We start from the raw sequence: 15,424 nt of genomic DNA on the forward strand, positions 1-15,424 counted from the left end.
CGAACCACACCGAACTACTGAAATAAAGTAGAAACGCATTTCAAGCGGCATGACACGGATTATCACGTTATATGGCTGCGAATTGATTAAAATAATGAATAATGGTCACTGTATAATTATCTTGAGCCTGCTGAAATGTTCCTATAAATATATTTTCTTTCCAACTGTGCAATCTTAATAATAAATAGGCTAAATATATTTATCCACTAAGCTGCAGCAGTCCTATGCTCGTCTTCCCATTAAGTTTTTTTTCTCTTTCTGACATTTCATACCTGTTGTTACATTTTTTTTTATTAAATTGACTATAAAAAAAGATTGCTTGTGTGTGCTGGTGTTCATTCCAGTCTTTTAAAATAGTTGAATGAATGAATGCTCGCGAGGTGCCTGTAACGATTTTAAATAGGCTAACGTTAGGCTAGTATTTAATCAATAATGTACACAGGGTAGAGGAGAACGACAGTCAACTACTTTGAATATTATAGCATTTTGGGCGTAAACATGTAAATAGTGAAAAGACTGACATTGAAAAATGACACAGAATGATTAAAATGTAATATTTCAATATTTAATCCAAATAAATAAATAAATGTTCGTGGTTCGCACTGATGTTATTCATTTGTTCTCACACACTTCAGCGTCGCGGTCACTGGCCACTAGCCTATCTATTATTAGCGCAGCGGCCGTCAGCTAACTCTTCACGTCATTGTCATCATAAAAAGAAATATACAAGAGGAAGATAAAATAATTAGGAATCATAGATCCATATGAAGCACCACGAGTTCTTTTTACAGGCATTAAATGTGTAGAAAAACTTCCTGACATTGAGTTCGGTGACATTTACAGCTACCTTATTCACTTCCCATCACGCTACACCGGAGCTTCATTAAAAGCATACAAATGCTTAGCAGGCTATCGGTATCACGAGTCCGGATGGGTCAGCAACTCTTTGATTTGGACGCCAGCGGGGAAGGATTTTTCAATCATCACCGCAAAGGTTGGTAAATAGATGAATATTTCGCGACGAGCTGTATTATCACCAGCGGTTTAGCATTTTCTATTCCGTCAAGATGGCTGCTCTAAATGGCGTGACGTCACGCGGGACGTCCCTAATAAAGATGGATACAGCATTTTGCTCCACAAGGTGGCGATATGGCACTCTCTCAATGTAAATCTTCTTTGTCAAAAAATATTATGTAAAATATATTATATCTCAGTAGTAAAATGGAGTGGAAAAAAATTAACAATGGCGCAGCAGTTTCTGTAAATGATTGTACAGAAGACACCAGAAAATAGTGCCTGTATTTGTGCCTGTCTAAAAGTAATGGCCTATAGGCTACAGAGTATTTCAAAGACATAATTGCAAACGATATACAGTTCTGCTATCTAGAAAACTAGTCAGAAGTACCAGTCACATCCACCCCGATATCTTTAAAACAGGATTGTTGGTTAATTTCAGCCAAGAAGCTCTAAATTGGTTAGGGTTAGTGTGAGCTAGTTCCAGCCAGATGGTGTAACTAACATTAGCCTATGCAAGGCCAAAGAATCTTTTTTTCTATTGACGACCAGGGCTGGAAATCGCTGGGGGGACAGTTGGGAATTTTATATATTTTTATTAATATTTTTATCACTTTCAATGACTTTTAATTTTCAGATGTATTAAATATAAAATATTCTATAATCTTATTACAGTTTTTCTCAATTGCTAAAACACTAAAACCCATTGGCTGAACAAAGTTCTCAGTTGCCTGAACTCATTTAGCTAATTGTGCAGTCTTGTTGTCAATACCTTAAACCATTTCACATGGTAAAACACAATTTGCAGATCTCACTTAGACTTTTCAGCAAAACTCTAAACACTTTCTCATTCTCAAAACACACTCTAATGCACATGTCATCCACACTGGTACACAAGTGGCAACAATCAAATACAAATAGAGAACACGTGTCATTGATTGAACACAACCACTCAAAACTGATTTAACCTGTGTCAAATGATGCCCAAAGACAAGAAGAAGCACACTGATCACATGTTTACTCCTTTGATTTTTGTCCCTTTTAGTATTGTATTCTGTAGTACAGTGCATTGTGGGCTGTATACTGTACAATGAACACATTGTATGTCCCTGAACATTGTGCTTTCCATTTTTTAACAGCACTGACTGCTCAATAGATTTTGACTGGTTGCAGGTTCATATCAACAAAGAACAAGAATTACAGTATCACAGAGACAAAGGACAAGTTTGTGAGATGCAGGGTACAGTACTGTAAAAATAGGGGTACAAGGAGGAGGAAGAACAAACACATTTTGCAAAGAGCAAAGCAGAGTTGTAATTTCTGATCAATTTTGAGCTACTATGATAGAACATGTTTTCGTTCATCAAAAGACAATGACGGAAACATGATGTTTCCTGACAGATTTCAAATAGACGTTAAGATCTAGATGTTTATGATTTAGAATGTATGTAAAACTGACATCTTAACGTCTATCAGATGTTAGTAAACAGACGCTTTACAGGTGAAATTATCTTTAACTTCTTTCAGATGTGCTATAGCAAAACACTATTGTAGTAGCACATGAATTGTACTTTTATCAAGTCACCTTTATTTAGCACTTTATACAAATTTAGACAGATTTCAAAGCAGCTTTACATGATAAACAGGAAAATAATGATTCAGTGATGCAAACAACAGTTCAAGGCTTAAGAGCTCTAAAAAGACAATTAACCGTGTCATCATTGTTCAGCTGTTTAGAGTGGCTCAAATCCGTTCAATAACTGTGTAAAGTTCATTTCGGTTATAACATCATTGTTTAGTAGTAGCCTATGATCAATTGAACCCTAAATTAACGAGAGCCGTAGACCACTATATTTAGACCGTAGCCTACGTTCAAAATTAACGTATCTCTTTCTTTCTCATTTTTTTTGCGTCCTCATCCCGAGTTAAACAGAGACAATTACCCCAAAATAAACGATAGTAATGGTTTACGATCTATGCAACAAGTGTATCCGTAGTGGCCATACGTTTTAAGGAGCACAGATATTGGCTTGGAACAGAATTATAGGGGTTTCTTTTTGTTATTAAAAACAAACAAGCAAGCCCACCGTATATTGCAGCCCACCCCAGGTGAGAAAAACTATAGGCTAACACAAACATAACGCAACGCATTACTTTCCATAAAAAGTGATTAAGGCAACTCGCCTACTTACTTTTTAAGGAGTAAAGCAACAAATACATTACTTTTAAAAGCAATTTTTTCCATCACTGACTATGTTTATGCCAGGTTGTCCAAGAAACATCCAATTAACCAACCAAGCATGTTCAAATAATGTCACTCTTGTAGAAATGTGGCTGCTCTGCTCTTAATATTAAGTAAATGTAAAAGTCTGCAAAAAAAAAAAAAAAAGAAGAAGAGTCCTGATCTTCCTTACACACACACACACACACACACACACACACACACACACACACACACACACACACACACACACACACACACACACACACACACACACACACACACACACACACACACACACACACACACACACACACACACACACACACACACACACACACACACACACACACACACACACACACACACACACACACACACACACACATATATATGTGTGTGTTTTGCCGTTATTGGTTATTAGCATATACTGTCTATTAGCCACCACGCGCCCCCTGCTGGCAGCAACTTTACACACACAGCGCATGCGCCAATCGGTTCACACGTGTGAAGAAGGCAAAACATCGAACCGGATTTTACTATTTTGAAGCTGCGGATGTTTTTTTATCTTATAAGCAGTGGTGTAGTGGTAAAAAAAGAGGTGGGTAAACTGTAGCGTGGCCACATAAGGGGAAGTATATTTATAGTAGATCGACCTATAAGAGTGATTGGTTGATCAGGTTGTTTTATATGCTTTCTCCTGTGTCTGTATTTTCTCCCTAACCTGTATGTGTTGTTGGTCTGGATCTCCCGTCTCGCGAGATGCGTTCCGAGCGAGACGGGTTGTCACGTGATTACACGTCACCCAAACAGGAACTGAGAGGGTGTTTTTAAATATATAGGACCGGTGTTACAATATATTCAGTTCCTGAAATATTTGGTTCCAATGGGTGGAGCTACCATGAATATTTACGAGACCATAGCGTGGGCGGGGCGACAAATACAAGCGAGTGGAACGGAAATTATTAGTGTGAGCGCCTGCTCGTTTTGTTTTATGGATTATTTATTTCAAACAGGTAATAAAGATGAACGAAGTTAATCTTAAACTACTCGTATATATTTTATAAATAATTCATCGTTTTGTAGCATGTGTTTCAGTACTCTGAGTTTACCTGAACTGAACTAATCCTCTAGAAAGCGTTGCAAGACCTACAATAAAGGCATATTTCTCCAAATTTTCCCAGATTAGTTGTTGCTGACATTATAGAACTGTTCGTTTCTCTTGAATTACTGAGATTAGGATTTTTAAAGGTGTGTGATTGCTGGTTAAATAAATATTTACAAATATATTCTTGTGTCTTTATTCTGTCTTCCAAAGTTGTCTCCATATTATTAAAATAGCCTTTAAATTATAGGCTGATAGCTCAAGACGACATAAGAACTTGGAGTTGCATGTTGCATGCTTTGGATGTTGCTTTATACTGACTCAACTGAAAATCTTTTTGATACACAACCTTTACTTTATCAAAGGTTATCATAAATGTTAAGCTTCAGATGCATTAACAGTTGTTTTCTCTAGCAATGCTTTAGAACAGTGGTCAAATTAATTGATAATAATGACTAACCATTAATCATAAAAATTAGGCCTACATCTTATCAGTTTAGTAATGTTATCATTCTTATGTAATCTTTTTGTAAACAAGTGAACAGAAAAACACACTGGTGTAGAAGGCATGGGTATACTAAAATATTAAGGAAAGGTATATTTATAAATACATATTTGAATAATATAGTAAACATTTTATTAGTCCTGCTGTATTAATTTTCTCTTGTCTAACATTCTTGTTTTTATAGCTGAATTTGAATAAAATATGTAATTTTAAGACACTGTATCTTACTATAAAAATAATTTCGAGTTAATGAATGAATGCTTTAAAAAAAACTCAATAAATGCTTTAAAAAAAACTCAATAATTTTTTCACAGAAATATGTTGAGGCAGATGTTTTTGTTTATCAATTTTAAACAGTCTAGATCATATTTAGGATAGGTAGATAACTTTATGCATATAGTTTTATATTATAAAAATTATATGTATTATATTCTTTAACTGAGAATACTTTTTAATTATATGTCCATATCCCACCACACCTGAGAAACTGACCTCTATTTCTGACCTCTATGTCTGTGCAATTTACTATTGTACACAGCTTTGGCCAATAAATAATTGGTTCAGTACATATAGTTTGTGAAGCATTCAACATCCAGTTAGCTATGGTGATGTTTTAAAATAATAACGAGTCTCAACCACAATTCATATAAATAACCTACCCATCTTTGTTGAATTTGTCACTTGGGCTGTCAATATAAGGAAATGTTTAAAACCTTGTATGAATTGAAAGAAAATCTGGAAAGGTTCCTCATGGTGTTTCTAACATTTTTTTAAAATATGTCCTTCTTAGAAGGGCACATAACTTCACAATGAGAGGTGAGTTAAGTAACACTTAGTGATTTCTGTCTCTTCATGATCAAAACATACTACTTTTAGATGAAGTCTTATTCTAATCTATAGTATACAGTGAGGTTTTTATTTGCCCTAGATGCAAACACCCTTAATGTTGTACTCCCATGCATGATATCAGTGAAAGAAAATTAGAAATTTGGCATTGCCAAATAAAAAACTACATTAAATGAATCAATTTGCTAGAGTTTTGTCTCTGTTTTATTACAATTAAGTGCACTTACCTTTGGAATGGTAGTGATTCAAAACTACAAATTGCACAAACTGAGTATAAAATTACTTTAGTTGGACCTTGCTATGTATACATCAATACAATTGAAATAATTATCACTTAATTTGACCAATGTTCTAAAGCATTAAAACAACAGCAACTGAAGCTTAACATTTATGATAACCTTTGACAGTTGTGTATCAAAAAGATTTTCAGTTGAGTGTAAAGCAACATTCAAAGCATGCAACAACATGCAACTCCAAGTTGCCTATGTTGTCTTGAGCTATATCATCCTATAAAAGCTATTTCAATAATAGCCTATACAGACAACTTTGGGAGACAGAATCAAAACACAAGAATATATTTGTAAATATTTATTTAAACATGCAATAATAGACATTTAAAAAGCTTAATCTCAGTCATTCGTGAGAAACGAACAGTTATGAGTAGTTTAAGACAGAACGCGATCTGAGGCGCTCACGCTAATAATTTCTGTTCCACTCGCTTGTATACGCCCCGCCCATGCACGCTATGGTCTCGTGAATATTCATGGTAGCTCCACCCATTGGAACCAAATATTTCAGGAACCGAATATATTGTAACACCGGCATACCGGCGATGGGGAGGGCGCTCATTCATTCACGATACGGACACGATCGTAGTGGATTACCTGTTTTTGTTGCCTGGCTGTTTTTGGAGTGTGGACTGCCGATCCTTTGTGGAGTATATCCTTTCTTTGGAGTGTGGATTACTCATCCAGGGACTTTAAACAGCTGGAGACACACAGATTCTGCTCACGGATTTACCATCCTTGCCGGTGAGGCTGATCTGACTTTGTACATAGTACACGCTGGACTGAGAGACTTTCACACACACACACACACACACACACACACACACACACACACACACACACACACACACACACACACACACACACACACACACACACGCACACGAACCTTTATTCACGAGTGTGCAATTGGTTTACTGGGTTTATACTGTTGTCTTCTAAATACACTTTCGGCTGTTTTTGCTATTCTATTTGTCTTATTTTGTGTCTATTACTCCTCCATTCATTTTGATTTATTCCAACTGGACGATAGTTCTCCTTTTATAGTGTAAACTCCTCTTAGTTGCTTAGGGGAGTGTTACATATTGGTGGCCCGTACGGGGACTGTTCTGTTTCTTTTTGGATGTTTTTTTTTGTAAAAGTCTGTAAATATGGAGGAGGAGACAAATGTAAATGCTGAAAATGTTACACTGGCTGCTTTTGACACTGATAACCCTGACCATAATGTACATGAAGAAAATAAATCTGGAGAGACACCCAGTGCAGATTTTACTGCAGGCCCGTTTGTCACTAGACGCAATCCAACTGGTGAATTAACGTCTATGCTTAGCTCATTGTATATTTCTGATGAGGATGATGATGATGATGATGATGATGATGATAGTAGTTGTTTAGTGAATGGAAATGTGGTACAAACGATGCAAACAGAGATTGATAAACTCAAAGTGGATTTATTGGCTCTTAGTTCAAAAGTTACATCAGTTGAACAGGAATGTAAGCACTCGGCTGACAGTTCACTTAATAGGGAAACTAGTTTCCGGGAGGCAGTGGACAATGGCTTAGCAGAGTTGGAGGATTATTTCCGTCGCTCCCTGGAAAAGTTGGAGAGATCTATCGCTGATTGTTTCCTGAGAAGAGATGAAAGATGGGAAAATAAGTTGAAAAAATTACGTTTCACCAGTACCCCTTCTCTCTCTAGATTACCGCCATATACACCAACTACCTCCATTTCATCCATTCACGATCATAGGACTCCGAGACCAGCAACTAGAGTTAAATTCCCTCCAACTAAGACTGTTAATGCTACGTATGATGTCTCATGTATCTTCTCCTCTTACTGATGTGCTTACACCTCCTGTTGTTCCAAGTTCTTCGTCCTTCTGCGGGCGGCCCCCGATTCGGCTGGAGTTTCCCTCCTTTGGTGACTCATGTGAGACTTCGGATGTGCTCAACTTCATAGAACAATGCGAAAACTTTCTGGATATCAGGCCACTTCCCAGTGTGGAGCTTGTGGGCACCCTGAGCACGGTTCTGAGAGGACCGGCTCTGAGCTGGTGGAAGGCAGAGAAGAGCAAGGTGACAGATTGGCAATCTTTCAAAGAGGCTTTTATGTGTGCGTTTCTTCCAGATGATTACCTCACGGAAGTGGAAGATAAGCTGAGGTCTCTGGTTCAGCAGCCACGTCAACGTCTGAGAGATTTTGCCTATGATTACCGAGCACTTTGCCTCAAGTGGAAGTCTGATATCACGGAGGAAGAGATGGTGAGCCGCATCCTTAATAACATCAACCCCAGAGTCGCGGGCTGTCTAAGAGGGACAGTGAGGACGGTGGAACAACTGGTGAAGGTGGGCTCTATGGTAGAGAAGGATTGTATGGGGGCGAAGGATTACTGGCAGAAAGTGGACAGTCTGAATGGTAAAGAAAAGGCCAATAAAAAACCACCGGAACGTCATTTTCCCAAAAACTTGGCAGGACTCTCTGTTGCTCAACCAATCTTTTCAGGTGCATACGGATGCCAGTGATGTAGGTTTAGGAGCCATTCTCACCCAACAAACACCTGAAGGAGAAAGAGTGATAGCTTATGCTTCTAGGACTTTAAGAGGAGCAGAACTAAATTACTCCACCTCTGAAAAAGAGTGTTTGGCAGTGGTCTGGGCGGTGGAAAAATGGAGGCATTACCTTGAAGGGAGTCAGTTTGACATTTACAGCGATCATGCTGCTTTAACATGGGCTTTCAATAGTCCCAAAACTTCCTCACGACTAACCCGATGGACTCTTAGGTTGCAGCAATTCAACTTCCAAGTACACCATAGGAAAGGATGTCTCAACCTGGGTCCAGATGCCTTGTCTAGAGTCAGTGAACCTGAGGAGAGAGAAGAGGCTCATTGTATGACCATAACAACTACGAGGTGCTCATCAGACATACCACACACACTAGCAGAAATTTCACTAGCACAAAGTACTGACAGCACTGTTGCTCACCTGAAGTCAGACCCCAAAGTCAGAAAGGTACAAGACCAACAGATTACCTTCGAGGTCCAACAGGGGGTGTTGTATCGTCGGGTACCGGTAAAGAACAATGGAGACAAATTCCAATTGGTTGTTCCTCAGGTATTAATTCCGGGCTTTCTACACTACTTTCATGACAACCCACTAGGAGGACATCTGGGTCGACTAAAAACGCTATTGAGACTCTTGGAGGTGGCTTGGTGGCCGACTGTCCGCAAAGACGTCTGGCAGTACGTCAAGGAATGCAATATCTGTCAAAAGTATAAACATGACAACACTAAACCCAGTGGTTTTTTACAGCATACCCAAGTGACAGAACCAGGGCATACATTGGGCATGGATTTGATGGGACCCTTCCCCAGCAGTAAGAAACAGCACACATACCTCCTCGTGATTGTAGATTACTACACCAAATGGGTAGAGATGTTCCCCCTTAGGGATAGCAAGACACAGAAGATTGTTAAAATTCTAAGGGAAGAAGTTTTTACTCGTTGGGGGGTTCCCAAATACCTGATATCAGACAGGGGAGCACAATTCACCTCCCACATACTGGCTGAGTTATGCAAGACCTGGGGAAGTATCCAAAAACTCACCACCAGTTATCACCCTCAGACAAACCTGACAGAGAGAATAAACCGGACATTAAAAACTATGATTGCATCATATGTGGGACAATACCATCAAGCCTGGGACCAGTGGTTACCTGAGTTAAGATTTGCTATTAATACTGCACACCAAGAAACCACCGGTAGAACACCGGCAGAGTTGATGCTTGGCAGACAGCTTCTCGGACCGCTGGAGAGGTTAATCCTCAAACCCCCCACACCAGACCAAACCTCGTACAATCTACTGGAACGACAAAACATCATTGCAGAGGAAGTAAAGCAAAGAGTGGGTATGCAGCAAGCCAGACAAGCTAGATATTACAATTCCCGTCGGAAAGATGCGCAGTTTCAGCCGGGCGATCTAGTCTGGATAAAAACTCATCCTCTCTCTTCTGCCTCTAATAAATTCTCTGCTAAGCTAGCGCCCAAGTGGGAGGGACCAGCGGAAATAATGAAAAAAATGGGGCCAATAAATTACACAGTTAGTTGGGGTGACCCCCCTAAAACAGATATTATAAATGTGGTTAACCTGAAGCGCTGGTTTGGACGTTCTCCTCCGATGCCGATGGCTGGGGGGGGGGATCTATGTAGCGTGGCCACATAAGGGGAAGTATATTTATAGTAGATCGACCTATAAGAGTGATTGGTTGATCAGGTTGTTTTATATGCTTTCTCCTGTGTCTGTATTTTCTCCCTAACCTGTATGTGTTGTTGGTCTGGATCTCCCGTCTCGCGAGATGCGTTCCGAGCGAGACGGGTTGTCACGTGATTACACGTCACCCAAACAGGAACTGAGAGGGTGTTTTTAAATATATAGGACCGGCATACCGGCGATGGGGAGGGCGCTCATTCATTCACGATACGGACACGATCGTAGTGGATTACCTGTTTTTGTTGCCTGGCTGTTTTTGGAGTGTGGACTGCCGATCCTTTGTGGAGTATATCCTTTCTTTGGAGTGTGGATTACTCATCCAGGGACTTTAAACAGCTGGAGACACACAGATTCTGCTCACGGATTTACCATCCTTGCCGGTGAGGCTGATCTGACTTTGTACATAGTACACGCTGGACTGAGAGACTTTCACACACACACACACACACACACACACACACACACACGCACACGAACCTTTATTCACGAGTGTGCAATTGGTTTACTGGGTTTATACTGTTGTCTTCTAAATACACTTTCGGCTGTTTTTGCTATTCTATTTGTCTTATTTTGTGTCTATTACTCCTCCATTCATTTTGATTTATTCCAACTGGACGATAGTTCTCCTTTTATAGTGTAAACTCCTCTTAGTTGCTTAGGGGAGTGTTACAAAACTATAAATTCTGGTGGACCACGACGTGGTCACGGGGTAAGGTGGGCCACTGCCTACCGGTGTATGTATATCCTGATGACATCGCTATAGGCTATCATTTGATGGTACTACCAAGGGTATTACTGGTTGTTCCCTCATCATAGGTCACACAATCACTATTCAATTCATACATAAATGACTTAAAAGAACTTAAATTAAAGTAAAAATATGGCTAAAATCTATAAAGTTGACTAAATGACAAAACAGAGAGAACAAAAATATTTAAGAGAGAGAGAGAGGGAGGCTTATATCCAGGGCTTCCAATGCAATGCACTTGTGCATAATGATTAGGGATTTGGGATTATTTTCATAGTCGATTAATCTGTTGAATATTTCCTCGATTAATTGATTAGTTGTTTGGTCTATCAGAAAAATGTGGAACAGTGTTCAGGGAAAAGGCTTTAACCTGGTGCAGGCTTGATTCCCTCTGAATCTCTTGTACAGTTGGGTTTTGACATGCTCCCTACATTAAACCAGCTGCCTGTAATGAATCAAGTTTCATTCTCGCGCAGCTTGTTTAGTAACTTCACGAGCGTGTGTTTTCTGCTATGTGTGTGCGCCGTTCTCTTTGTTCCGTGTGTGTGTGTGTGTGTGTGTCGGCGCGCTGCGCTCTCGGCTCAATGTTCTGCTCCGTGTTTGCGCTGCGCGTTCTGCTGCTCTGTCGTTAACGGCCCAAATGCTCGAATCATGTACCGATCGGCAATCACGCACTGGAAAAGGAAAGTCCGCTCAAATAACGTGAAATTTAGAGGTGGATAAACGCACTTTGGAGGTGGGCAAACGCTATTTCCGAATTTTGGGAGGTACCTAAACGGCGTTTACGTGCGTTTAGCCTCCACTACATCCCTGCTTATAAGGGAGATGGCACATTTTTTGATAAGCACCCTATTGTCCCACTCTCCCGATCCCGAGAGTTTGATCAATAATTTGTGCTGGCCAAGCTCATCACGCCCCGAGATAGAGGAGATTGAAGCTTTAACTGTTTTGATCAAGCAGCTTTCCAATAAATCACAAGAGGAGCGCTTTATTTGTAAGGTGAAGTCAGTTATATGCGCCTGACCTGGACTATTGTCACTGCACTGACCACCTCTGCTGTCTGCAAGACGTTGAGAATACTGTGCGTGTCTGTGCAGCTGTTTTCGCGCCTGGTTGGATTACTCCTTTTTACACTGTTTAAACTCTGAACTGAACTGTTGATTAGTCTGCCATCGGGCTGCTGCGAGCTTTCTTCCCTGTTACATCTCTACCACACTCGGCTCCTCAGATGGGTGAGTTACCGCTCTCTCTGTCGGTTGCGCTGTTTGTTTACTGCTTACTATCTGGGTGCGTTGCCTCCTATTTAGTCAGCTGTTTTGGTGAAGTGACGTTCAGGTTTGGCTAACGTGGTTTTGCTTGTGATTGGGCTTTCACTTTCTCAGTATCAACATGCCTTGTGCAAAAACATTTTTCTCTTTTTTCCTCTGCCTTATTTTTTGTCTTACATCTGTGATGGATATTGAATATTCTCCATCACAACTGAGGGCCTTTAACTGCCGCCCGCATCTTGATTCGGTGACGTATGAATACTGTCAGAGACTAGGGATTCTCCGTCGCCCAAGATACATACACCGTTCGCGGCGCACACTCTTGAGTTCCTTTTGTTCAAAGCCTGACGCTCCTCCATGCATCTGGACCAACAATAGACTATCTTCCATGCCTAGACAACTGCCTGCCGGTCCCTCCATTCAGCGTTCTCTGATCTATCTCACTGATAGCGATCAGCAACATACACCTAATTCGAATCCCTCGCATCATCACTTTGCACTTTTGAACTGTCGATCAATTTCGGACAAAGCCCCTTATCTTAATGAAATGATCACTGACAATAACCTTGACATTTTTCTTCTCACTGAAACTTGGCAAGTTCCTGAAGATTTTCTACAGTTAAATCTACTTACGCCAGATGGATATAATTATCTGTCCAGACCGCGACCCTATGGTAAAGGGGGTGGTCTCGCTATCATCCATCGTGATAACTTCCGTATCAAGCAACTTGACTTTCATGACACCAATACATTTGAGTATATGGTTTTGAAGGCTGACTCTCTCATAATTATTTTGCTCTACCGACCTCCTAAGGTCCTGTCTAACTTCTTTTCTGAACTCAGTGAACTGTTGACCCTGGCCTGCTCATTGTCATTTCCCATTCTACTGCTTGGTGACTTTAATATTCATGTTGATGCTGTTTGCTCTAACACCAACCAGTTACTTTCTATCTTTGAATGTTTTAATCTAATTCAGCATGTTAATTTTCCTACTCATACGCGTGGTCATACCCTTGATTTGATTTGTACATCAAGGGCCAATATCTCTTCCATCACTTCTACTGACACTGGTATTTCTGATCATAAATTTCTTGATTTTAGCTTCAGCCTGCCTATGCATAAGAATTGTTCTACAACTGTCATATCTTACCGCAATCTCAAAGCTGTTGATACTGCATTATTTTGTACCTCCGTCTCCTCTTCTAATCTCTCTGATGTCTTTGATATCTCTTCACCCTCACTGATACTATCAAACTATAACTCCATTATCTCGGATATCTTAGATAAGCATGCTCCTGTCAAGACCAGAAGTGTCCCCTCCACACATTCGTCTCCTTGGTACACTCCTGAGCTCCGTATCTTAAAGGCAACTGGTAGACGACTTGAGCGTTACTACAGGAAAACTGGCCTGACTGTTCACCATTTGGCATTTATTGAACATATCAAAAAATACAAATCGGCCCTGAACCTGGCTCGTTCCAGTTTTGTATCTGCTACAATTAATAAATCAAGTAACAAGCCAAAAGCATTATTTAACACAATAAATAAACTTACCAAACCTCCATCTCATGTTGCTCTAGCTTGTGATGAACTTTGCACTTCATTCTTGGCTTACTTGCTAGAAAAGACAGATGCCGTAAACCAGTGCCTCTTTAATGATGCTACTAACATTAGTTATCTGCCGAATCAACCTGGTCAATCCCTGCCTCTCTTTTCTCTGTCTACTCCTTCTTCTGTCTCTGAGTTAATCTTGAAATCGAACCCTTCATCTTGTCATCTTGACCCTGCTCCTACTACTCTTCTGAAACTTTGCCATTCAGTTATTTCTGCACCTATCTCTCACTTCATCAATGCATCTCTTACCTCTGCTTCATTTCCTCTGTCACTCAAAACTGCAGCTGTTACCCCTGTTCTCAAGAAACCCAACCTTGATCCCTCAGTTTTATCTAATTATCGTCCCATTTCAAATCTCCCCTTCATAGCTAAATTACTGGAAAGTACTGTTGCCTCCCAGCTTCAGTCTTTTCTAGTTGAAAATAATCTTTTTGATCCTTTTCAATCTGGTTTTCGCCCTTTGCATAGTACTGAAACTGCACTAGTTAAGGTACTGAACGATCTGCTTCTCTCTGGTGATTCTGGTTCTCTGTCTATGCTCCTGCTGCTCGACCTCAGCTCTGCCTTCGATACCGTCTCCCATCAACTACTCATTTCGCGCCTTTCGGATGTGGGTATTTCTGGTGCTGCTCTTTCCTGGTTTTCCTCCTATCTCTCTGACAGACTGTTCTACATTTCACTTCAGAATTTTCGCTCACCTACTGTCCCCCTGAAGCAAGGTGTCCCTCAGGGATCCGTTCTTGGGCCATTATTATTTATAATCTATATAATACCTCTTGGTCAGATCCTCCGCCGCCATGGTTTTAATTATCATTTTTACGCTGATGACATTCAATTATATACTACCTGTACATCAACTTTATCTCTCACAACTGACAAAATCTCTGCTTGTGTACATGAAATAAAAGATTGGCTTCATTCAAATTTTCTAAAACTTAACATGGACAAAACTGAGATTATTTTCACTGGACCCTCATCACTCAATAATAAAATTCCTACCAACTTCACCTGTGAGATCGCTGGCTCTCTTATCAAACCATCTAGAACTATTAAAAATCTTGGTGTAATTTTTGACTCCTCTCTATCTTTCCACTCTCACATTAATTCTATCACTAAATTGGCATTCTTTCATCTACGTCGTAACGCTCAGCTCCGTCCCTTTATCAGTATCTCAGATGCTGAAACTGTCATCCATGCATTTGTCACCTCACGTCTTGATTACTGCAATGCACTCTTCATTGGCCTATCAGCTGGCTCCATTTCCAAATTACAATACATTCAAAACTCTGCTGCCAGACTACTCACCCACACCAAGCGTTCTGCACATATTTCCCCAATTCTGCATGATCTTCACTGGCTTCCTGTGGCTTACCGTATCAAATTCAAAATTCTCCTTCTCACTTTTAAGTCTCTGCACGGCCTGGCTCCCCCCTATCTCTGTAACCTGCTTCTCCCCTACACCCCTACTCGCTCTTTAAGATCCGCTGATTCCAGCCTGCTCGTCGTCCCTCGGCATCGCCTTGCTTCAATGGGGGGCAGATCATTCAGT

At 40.2% G+C, this 15,424-nt stretch overlaps 1 long non-coding RNA gene across 5 annotated transcripts; it reads right to left on the minus strand.

Moving 5' to 3' along the window:
- Positions 1-6,906: 6,906 nt before the first annotated feature.
- LOC309486071 lies at positions 6,907-10,461 on the minus strand. 5 transcript variants are annotated; one of them, XR_014201376.1, is made up of 5 exons: positions 9,692-10,458; positions 8,659-9,606; positions 8,115-8,536; positions 7,829-8,029; positions 6,907-7,606 (listed from the first exon to the last, which is right to left on the minus strand). It is a non-coding gene; the product is annotated as an uncharacterized lncRNA (long non-coding RNA). The 5 variants fall into 5 exon arrangements; XR_014201377.1 differs by having other exon boundaries at positions 7,702-8,029; XR_014201378.1 differs by lacking the exon at positions 6,907-7,606 and having other exon boundaries at positions 7,701-8,029; positions 8,659-9,239; positions 9,373-9,606; positions 9,692-10,461.
- Positions 10,462-15,424: the final 4,963 nt, after the last annotated feature.

Source organism: Leuciscus leuciscus, assembly GCF_965113295.1.
Source record: "Leuciscus leuciscus genome assembly, chromosome: 22".
In the NCBI taxonomy this organism is placed as follows: Eukaryota; Metazoa; Chordata; class Actinopteri; order Cypriniformes; family Leuciscidae; genus Leuciscus; species Leuciscus leuciscus.